Raw genomic sequence first — 8,778 nt, 5'->3', positions numbered from 1 at the left:
GGAAAGTATTGTTAATCGGAAAAAAATCTGCGTATTGTTTTTTTTTTCAAGATAGTTTTTTTGAAATGGCAGTTAATGACGGTGCAGAATACAAATGTTTTTGGCCGTTCAGCGTTTCTGTTACTTATTATGAAGCAGGGAGAGGGTGTTATTAGTAGTTTTCACGCAAAGGATTTATTTTCCATTGAAATAGAGACAACTTGTAGGGATTGAAGTAAACAATCGTTACGTAATTAAAAATTGATTATCGTCTATCCACTAGAAGTATGAAAATCGGAGCAAGCAACAATCATTTTGATGCCGAAAAAGCTAGAAGTCGTACCTAATGCACAATGTTGCTCAAGTATTCGGACGCTGCTACTCCGAGTTCCTAAAAAATAACCATTTTTTTGCACAATACATTGACTATTTGGCGACAACTGTGAAGGAGTGGGTGGTCTATTTCAGATTTCTGACTAAAATAATTGTTAATTTGTGAAATAAAGACATATTTATTGTGTTATCTCTTGATTCTTATTTGAAGTTTTTGTTTCAATTTAGCATACTTCGACTATCATATTTTCGCTTACGCGATTTCTTCGTACGATTGGACTTTGCTTTGAATCTCAAAAACCTTTTGATAATTTTGGTTTTTAAATTGTGGCAACCAGGAATTTCCAAAGTTAATGATTTTAAAGACTTTTCAAGAGAAGAAAATTGATGCTTGGTTAACTGGAGGTGATTTTCAAAATGCTGGTTGATGCTTTCTTCCATACAAATAAAAAAATAAAATATGGATCGTGTAACAAAAACGGAAGCCATGACGAGCTATGCCCAGTAGAAATGAATATTTTCCATAATTTTTATCATATGGAACAGGCAAAACCAAGGAATCAAAAATATCTCCAAATGACAAAATAACAAACGATCAACGAACCGAATAATAACGCTATGTCAGAAGTGGAAAACAATAATGATATAATCTTCACCGTTCTTTTTCATGACAAGCAGCTCGTGCGACCCAACTCATTCGGGGCGGTAGAAGGAAACGAGCAAATTGTTGGCAAGCTGCTTCACGAAGTAAAGCCGAAGATGATACACGTGTGTTAATGGGATTTTTTTTGTTATGTCTTTTCCCGATTCATATCAAGCTATGTCCTCATCCGTGTATATTGCAACAAAGCAGGCAAGCAATATATCATTATCTTTCTACCACTCGGATCGAGCTTTGTTACAGAGCGAGTTTGTCATGGTAGTCGTAGCAACCGTTTTGTCTGTATCGTTGGTTGCTTTATGTGTTTGGATTCGCTGGGCAAAACACATTGGTTGACGCAAGTTTCACAAACATTACTGTTCCTGCTAATACTACCCATGATATATCCAGCAACATGATACATAGCATTAGCTTCAGAATTGCAGTAAGATACTTGCTCACAACATACAGTTCACGACAAGTTTGAACACTCCGACGGCAAAACTATATCAACAAACCGAGTGACAAACGCGCATCCTCGCTTGAATGATTCTTTCCATCAACAATTTTTTCAACAAAAAAGAAGAAGAAGAAGACAACCAAAACAAAGCATCTGTCATTTGAGCTGGCTCCTCTCTCTTGGCTTGAGACCAAGGCTGCGCATCCGGACCTATGTCAGTACCTGTGGCATCGAAGGTTCGGGCATCGTGATCCTGAGGCGGTATCGAAGATAGTGCGTGAAGGATTGGGCTTCGGGCTGAAAATGCAGAAATGTGAGATTCAGTCCGTTTGTGGAGTGTGCTGTGAAGGAAAGATGAGCCGTATACAATTTCCAAAAGAATCCAGCAGCAAGTCTGAAGCTGTGGGCGATTTAGTGTATTCAGATCTCGGGGGTCCAATGGAGAAGGCAACACGATGGTGGACGACTATAGTTGCTACACGGTAGTTTATTTGTTGAAAGCAAAGTCGGACACTGAACAGAAGATCAGGGAATACTGTGCGTTGGTGAAGAACCAGTTTGGGCGTGCTCCGAAAGTTATTCGAACAGACGGAGGCGGGGAGTATTCTAGTGCATCTTTAAGGAGCTACATACCTGGCTGAGAACGGTATTATCATAGAGGTAACTCTAAGACAAGAAGGTCCCGAAATAACGTGCTCAACTTTTTGGCTCAGCTCTGGTACTCTCTTCGGTCCCAAGCTAATCGATTCACCCCTCGAAACATAGGAAAAACCAATAACCCCTCATTTTATCTGTCAAACTTTCATAGCGAATCAAAACAAACATAGTGTAGTACTAGAATTTCGACTAGAATAGGGTACGTTAATCGTTTGCTTGGGACCAATAGGCTACTAAAGTGGTGAGCCAATTTATTATCGTTATTTATATCGTTAGTTTCGTATTGATTGTTGGTATTATTCTGCAGCAAACGGCACCCTTTTCACCGCAGCAGAATGGGAAGGCGGAACGTAAGAACCGGTATGAAGTAGAGATGGTGAGGTGTTTGTTGGCGGAGTCGGGTCTCGACAAGAAATACTGCGGCGAAGCGATTTGTATCTGCAGAATCGTTTGCCAACGTCAGCTGTTGAGAAGACGCCGTACGAACTGTGGCATGGAAAGAAGCCATCTTACGCACATTTGAGAACATTCGGATCGGAAGCCTACGTTCATGTGCCCAAGGAGAAGCGACGGAAGCTGGATAAGAAGGCAACGAAGATGGTCTTCGTTGGATACGCGGAAGGGCGAAAAGCATACCGTTTCCTGGATACGGAAAATGACTGGATCGCTATCAGCAGGGATGCCAAATTTTTGGAGTTTGGTAGCATGAGCGATTCAACGCGGGTCGAAGAATGTACAGGTGAACAACCAGTGATCCTGCAGCCGTCAGGAAATAAATCGGAGTCGCTCAAGATGAAATCGTCTGCAGAAGGTACGGACGATCGAATGGTGTTAGTATCACTGGAATCGAGTGGCGATCAGAATCCACCAGTGGATACACACACCGAAACGGATTCAGTATCAGATCATGACGATGATGAAATAGCGGATTCGAACTTGGATACGAGCTTGGATACCACGTTGTACGAGAATGCATCTGAAGGGGAATTGTCATTTAGAGGTTTTCCCTTGGACGAGATTGCTAGGCGTTCAATGAGGTCGAGCAAAGGAGTTGCACCGAAAAGATTGATCGAAGAGATCTTTGCAGTCGGTGATCTTACCTCCAAGGAGCTGAAGGAACCAAGCACTTTTAAGGAAGCGGTCAGCTGCAAGCAACGGACCGAGTGGAAAAGTCCTATGGAAGCTGAAATCGAATCACATGCTGTTAATAGAACCGAGGGGGGCGACACATCTAAATCTCAATACTAGATGCTGAAAAAAAATCACACTAGCGATTCAATCTTCGAAAACTCTTCTTTCAGTTCTCGCATCTACTTGCATCTTTTTGCAGGAAATCTTCAGAATCATCATTAATCTTCTTTATATCTATTCAGCGTGCACGCAGCTAGCCACAGCAGAACACAATCTTTCCTGCAACGTAGATAGAGTCGTCCCCCTCTAATAGAACGTGAGATCTTGTGAAATTACCTGAAGGTCGTAAGCCTGTCGGATGCCGATGGGTGTTTAAGCTAAAGCGGAATGCAACTGGTGAGGTGATGAAGTACACGGACAGAAAATTGTTTGCATTGAACCAAACAAAACTTTAGTTGTATTTAAACAAACAATTTCGGTTGAAATTATATTGCATTTTATTGTTTCAATAATACTTATTCATATAAATTCAAAATAGGATTCTTTTTGTTTTAATAAGCCACTTTTCAACTGCAATTATTGTAAAAATAACAATATTCTATTTTAAGCCAACAATAGTTCATTTTAATTTAGCATTTATTTGCTGTGTCCATTCCCCGGGCCATGAATGCAAAAATAACTACCAACCATTCCCTCGTTTTCATCCGGACAAAAATGTAAACAATAACAAAACTTGTGAATTTCGGGAAATAAGTGCAAAATTTTTGAAAATCTTGAAACTTAAGGTAAGTAAGTATGCTGCAGTTCGAGCTGCAGTTGCTAAATATAATCATTTTTTTGTTTTTTCCTCATTTTTTTTTCCGTTGATCTTGTTTTCCGTACTGAGTACCAATGCTCCTGACGCCAGCAAGGCAGCTCCCACACCTGGACTCTACATATCGACCCATCAACTAATTAACCGGGGAACAACGGCTTTACTTCCCTTCCGAAGGATGATCAGTGAAAAAGAAAACAAAACATAAAAAAATTTGCCATATTATTTCCGGAGTGATTTGAGATTTGGGCGTAATTGCATTTGTAAACAAACAGGTCAATCACCGATTTCTCGCGAATAAAAGCTCAATCTCGAAAGGTAATAACACTATGAGGTAGAGGAATGATTCCTCTATCATTTGGTATAGTTTGTTTGTGAGATTGAGCTTTTATTCAAGAGAAATCAGTAATTGACGTGTTTGTTTTCAAAAGCAATTACGCCCAAATCTCAAATCACTCCGGATTTTTGAATCAATAAACATATTTTTATTTCTACTGCGTGAATTGTCAGACCTCATATAATAAATATGATTGAATCAACAAGAAATCTCTTTTAAAAACAAACATATTGTTGTTGTTGACCCAGCCGCCAAATTTGACAGCTTACGTCAAAACCATGAAAGCTCTTGTAAATTCGAAAAGATTTTCTTTTTGATTTAACAATCCATGGGTTTTGAGGAACAAAAATACTGGAGTGTTAAAACAATAATGATTTCTTTTTGCAGCCAAAACAAAATGAAATTCTTATTGATTTTACGTCAAATATTATTACGTTTAAAATATTTTTTTCTGCGTGTACAAGGCGCCGTTGGTAGCTCAGGGGTTCAGTCAAAAGTTCGGACAGAACTACGACTGTGACAAAGCAAACTACGCTGAGGACTTTGCTGGCCGCTGCGAGTAAGCGAAACCTGACCCTGAAGCATTTCGACGTAAAGACGGCCTATCTGTACGGAGAACTTGAAGAGGAGCTGTACATGAAGCAGCCAACTGGGTTCGAAGTCCAAGGCAAGGAGACGTTGGTCTGTCGCTTGAGGAGGAGCATCTACGGGTTGAAGCAGTCGGCCCGCTGTTGGAACCACCGGCTACATTCCGTTCTCCTAGGACTAGGCTTCGAGCAAGGTACGGCTGATCCACAGACAAACAGACATAACACTCGCAAGATGTTCATCGAACAAGCATTTATCGGTCAATTTAAAAGTATCTTAGTTGGTAGTACCGCCACCTGTGGCGCGCATAGTCAATCCCCTTGCGTTTGACGTTTTCACACTACCGCCATCTGTTCAGCGTACTACCCACCACAGTGTACTCAACAGATGGCGGATATGTTTTAGCGACGATGTTTTACAGTGAGAAATATTCAATGTGTTATTTCTGTTTGTCTGTGGCTGATCCATGCTTCTACACGAAGATCATCAACAGAAAGCGCGTCTACTTGCTGGTTTATGTGGACGATATTCTGGTTGGCAGTGAAAGCGATGCTGAAATAGAGAAAATCTATAATGCACTGAGACAGGAATTTGAGATGACTGACCTCGGTGATTTGAACTACTTTCTGGGTCTGGAGGTTACCAGATCGGAAGGGAAGTACAGCATCTCTCTTGAAGGCTACATCAACCGTGTGGCTGAGCGATTTGGACTTCGTGACGCAAAGGTTGCGAATACTCCAATGGAAGAAGGATTCACGAAGGCTGACAACAAGAGTCCGCGAGGATGTGACGAAATACAGAAGCCTAGTTAGAGCTCTACTGTATATTGCAGTCTGTGCAAGGCCGGACATTGCAGTAAGTGCTTCAGTATTAGGAAGAAGTGTTAGTGCACCGCGGGAAGAAGATTGGGTAGCAGCCAAGCGTGTTGTCCGATACTTGAAGGCGATGAAACATTCGCGTCTGCAGTACGGAGATCCAGAAGGAAAATTGATGGGGTATTCCGACGCAGACTGGGCCGGTGATTTCAAGACTCGGAAGTCAACGACAGGCATCGTTTTTCTGTATGCTGGTGCAGCAGTGTCTTGGGCAAGTCGTTTGCAGGGCTGCGTGACTTTGTCATCGATGGAGTCCGAGTACGTTGCTCTAAGTGAAGGAAGTATGGCAGTATGGCTTCGAAAGCTGATGGAGGAATTCGGCGAACCTGTGATGGAACCGGTGAAAATAATGGAAGACAACCAGAGTTGCATTAAGTTTGTCGGATCGGAAAGAAGCAGTCGTCGATCGAAACACATCGAGACTAGGAATGCTACGTCAATGAACTTTGTGATGGAAAGATTCTTGAGTTGGTCTACTGTCCGACCGAAGAGATGGTAGCGGACGTACTCACCAAACCGTTGGGCAGGATCAAGTTATTGAAATTTTCTTCGATGCTTGGTTTTGATGCTGGCAATCGTTGAGGAGGAGTATTGGATGGGAGGCAACAATTGCCGAACCCCCAAACGGCCGAACCCAGCAGCGCAAAGCTTGTTTGCGTGCTGTCATAGCGAAAGCACAAATAGAAATGAGAGACGCTTTTCTATGCGATCGCACCGTCTACTGCGATCGCCCATTTTGCTGATTATCGTTTCTTCTCTCGAACTGTACAGATATGTTTAATAAATCAGTTTACTTTTATTATAAAACCAATTAATTCCGGTGTTATTATTGAACCTGCTAGCTCAGCCCAATAGTTTGTACCAAAGAATTGCTAGTTTCGATCCCATGCCATATGAAGTGTATTGATTTCGCTGTTCGTTGCCAATTATCGGGCTGCTATTGATCTAAGAGGAAGATACGACAATACGGGGGCGAAAACGAACCATTTTTCTGTCAAACGTGAACCAGCTCGTGATTGGCCGATTTGAAGTGCGTAAGATAGAGATAGAGATAAAAGAGTAAGAAGCCAGTTGTCTCTTCTGCGGACTGGCTGGTTTTGAGCCAAACGAACTGTCAAAGCCAGAGCCAATCGAGCAGCGCCTATCTTGATTGCATTCGCAGTGTTGCTAGAAACCACCCAGACATATGTTGCCAAGGCAGTTTGTTTTGAATCCGCTCCTCTCTTATACTAGACCCTCTCTAGTATACATGAGTTCAATTTATTTGTAAGTAATCATCAACCAGTCAGCGATCCAGCTGTGATAGAGGACAAAAAGGTATAAAATTTACTCATTGGATTCAAAATGCCCAGAAACCTACCACGTTTGCTATCACGGGTTATTAAGTACACACGCTAGACCTTTTTACACCCTTAGTAAAAATAACCATAAAATAGAGCTTAACGACGTGTTCGGGGTATCATCCAAACCATTTGCGGGATAGTTTACCCATCCGGGATACAGTTCGTTTATGGTATTTGTTTATTAGGGACGGACGTAGTTTAAAAAACAATCAACAATCAATACGAAACTATCGATTTGAAATTGGGTCACTACTTGACTAGCCTATTGGTCCCTAGCAAACGATTAACGTATCCCATTCTAGTTGGAATTCTAATACTACACTATATTTGTTTTGATTCTCTATGAAAGTTTGACAGATAAAATGAGGGGTTCGTGGATTTTCCTATGTTTCGAGGGGTGCATCGATTAACTTGGGGCCGAAGAGCGTACCATAGCTGAGCCAAAAAGTTGAGCAAGTTTCTTCGGGACCTTCTAGTCTTAGAGTTACCTCTATGGTTGTACGTTGTACATCGATTTTGCGAACAAAATTACATCCATTGATGTAGTATTGTATCTGCATTTTGCTATTACATCATACATCAGCTTGAATTACATTGATCGATATTACATTTTTTTTTATGCTGTGTAGCTGAGATCTCGGCAAAATTCCCGTTTGTTAGCCGAATATCAGCGAATTTTTCACTGAGATACAGCAAAATAAAATACAGAGCTGCTCAGTGGTGCCCATCTCGGCAAAAAAATCTAAGTGTATACACACTTAGATTTGTTTTCCGAGATGGGCACCACCGAGCAGCTCGGCAATCTATTTTGCTGGTAAGCGTACTTCGGGTCCCGAAGAAACGTGCTTAACTTTTTGGCTCAGCTCTGGTACTATCTTCGGTCCAAAGCTAATCCATGCGCCCTTCGAAAAATAGGAAAATCCACGAGCCCCTCATTTTATCTGTCAAACTTTCATAGCGAATCAAAACACACATAGTGTAGTACTAGAATTTCGACTGGAATGGGATTCGTTAATCGATTTGCATGGGACCAATTGGCAAATCAAAGTTGGTACTTGTGGAGAATAGAAGAACTATGAAAGTGATGATGGTTTCAAAATTTTACACGGTGAGGTATACGAGTTCAATTTTAAAATGCTAATAATTTGCAAATGGAGCATTTTATTTAAATCTGGTTGATGCTACGTTAGTAGAAAACTTAAGGACTACACAATAGATATACAATATAGAAAAAATAATTTATTTTCAGATTTTTAGGTGTATACATAGATTTCAGCATTTCTACCACTGTAGCAGTAACCAGATTTAAATAAAATGCTCCATTTACAAAATAAAAGCATTTTAAGATTGCACTCGTATACCTCTCCGTGAAAAATTTTGAAACCATCATCACTTTCATAGTTCGTCTATTATCCACGAGTGCCAACTTTGATTTGCCAATAGGCTATTCAAGTAGTGAGCCAATTTAAAATCATTAGTTTCCACCGGTTATACTTAGTCTGACAGTTGGTTTTTTGTTTATGAATATTTTTGGTTTTAAGTGTACATTTGACATTCGTTTGGTAAAAAATGGATTTCACTCGAGACGCATGTCATTCCTTGATGATCTTGCTGACCACCG

Source organism: Ochlerotatus camptorhynchus, unplaced genomic scaffold (genome assembly GCF_037179485.1).
Source record: "Ochlerotatus camptorhynchus isolate MF236.1 unplaced genomic scaffold, CSIRO-AGI_Acam_v1.1 ptg000624l, whole genome shotgun sequence".
In the NCBI taxonomy this organism is placed as follows: domain Eukaryota; kingdom Metazoa; phylum Arthropoda; class Insecta; order Diptera; family Culicidae; genus Ochlerotatus; species Ochlerotatus camptorhynchus.
This window is presented reverse-complemented; position numbering follows the sequence as displayed.